The following is a 1,472-nucleotide window of genomic DNA, read 5'->3' as shown; positions in this document are numbered from 1 at the left end:
TTACCTACTGCAGCTTTAAGGTTGACTCTCATTAAGAGGCTTACATGCTTTGGTATTCAGTGACTTTGGATAGTTAATTCCATTCATTTAATTACCTTAAATTTAATACAGTATAAAGCAATTTCCCTGTCTTAAAAGAAATATAGCAGTAATAGCCCTGGTCAGCTGACCTAACTATACCCACAATACTGTGCAAGATTGAATATTTGCACATGGCAATCTAAGTACAGTAAGAAGTAAGACTCACCATTATTCTGAGTTATGATGTTTAAATGCATGCAACACACCTTCATTATGCCAGGTTTATTATGTCTGCATGTAAATACAATTAGAGTACTTTATTAATCTCTGTAAGCTGCAAATGTCTCTGCATGGCTGTCAAGCACATACATTTATCATACATTATATAAAGTTTGATGGAGAATGAGGGTGTACATCCCACAAATTAAGCCAAAAATCCTCTTTACTGCACCACTTTGATCTATTAAGGGGCGTGGACACATTAAAACAAAACGGTTATGTGTTTCAGCTAAGCAGCACTCATCAGAGCTTACAGAATTGTGAAAGGTTAGAATGAGAACTAATTAAGTCAGAACATTAAAAACACACATTTACTTTGGTCTTGTAATTTCAGACATCATTGGTGTAATTTATGTGCTATTTCTGTGCACATAAAGGGCCGTTTTACTAATGAAATTGAAGCACACGACACCCTTTAAGCACACATGCATATGCGCACACACACAGCACACTCAGTGGTGTACTCATAAACACATGCATGTGCACAAGTTGACTTGAGGATGGTAGTTGGTTATTATACACCATTACTCCTTGATGGTCTCTGATGAGCTTTGTGTTTCCTTCAGCTCTGCTTTAAACAGAGAAACCGCATTATTGTCAACCTGAAGCATTCAGTATATCCGGCCAAGTCAGGACCTGGAAAACCAATCATTAATGCAGAAATTATTTTACTTACTGGTTGTGTCTTTTATTATATTATTTTTATTATGCATTTGAGAAACATTTACTGTACTTTTAGCCACGCTAGAGGCGTGACTCTGTGGATGGCAATGTTGGTCTGTTTATCGGTTGATTTGTCCACCACTTTGGTCCAGACTGAAACATCTTAACAATTACTGGATGTATTGACGGATGTAAAAGACGAATCCTAATGACTTTGGAATTACATGGTGTATTATTTTTCTTCTTTTAACCTTGAATATTAATCTTTAGAAGCATTTATACTACTAACAATTATTGTATCATCATTGTGCCCATGATCTCACACTGGTTACACTGTGGAGGGCTAATATATTGCTATAATTATCAACATGTAGAATCAAACTAATAATATAACACTACAGAGTTTCTTTGCCTGTGTCAACATCCAGCAGCAAGAGATGTAAAAATATGTTGGAATCACACGTGACATTACCCTTTTTACCATATCTTATAGTGTGTGTGTGTGTGTG

The 1,472-nt window shown here is 35.9% G+C and overlaps 1 protein-coding gene across 2 annotated transcripts in view; it reads left to right on the top strand.

Moving 5' to 3' along the window:
- Positions 1–1,472, top strand: part of shdb (Src homology 2 domain containing transforming protein D, b) — a 22,437-nt gene that overhangs the window by 16,289 nt on the left and 4,676 nt on the right. The window lies entirely within an intron of this gene.

Source organism: Morone saxatilis, unplaced genomic scaffold, assembly GCF_004916995.1.
Source record: "Morone saxatilis isolate NCDOM2014 unplaced genomic scaffold, NCSU_SB_2.0 Contig12, whole genome shotgun sequence".
NCBI lineage: Eukaryota > Metazoa > Chordata > Actinopteri > Moronidae > Morone > Morone saxatilis.
Note: the sequence above shows the minus strand (reverse complement) of the source record. Positions and strands in the feature narration are given on the sequence as shown.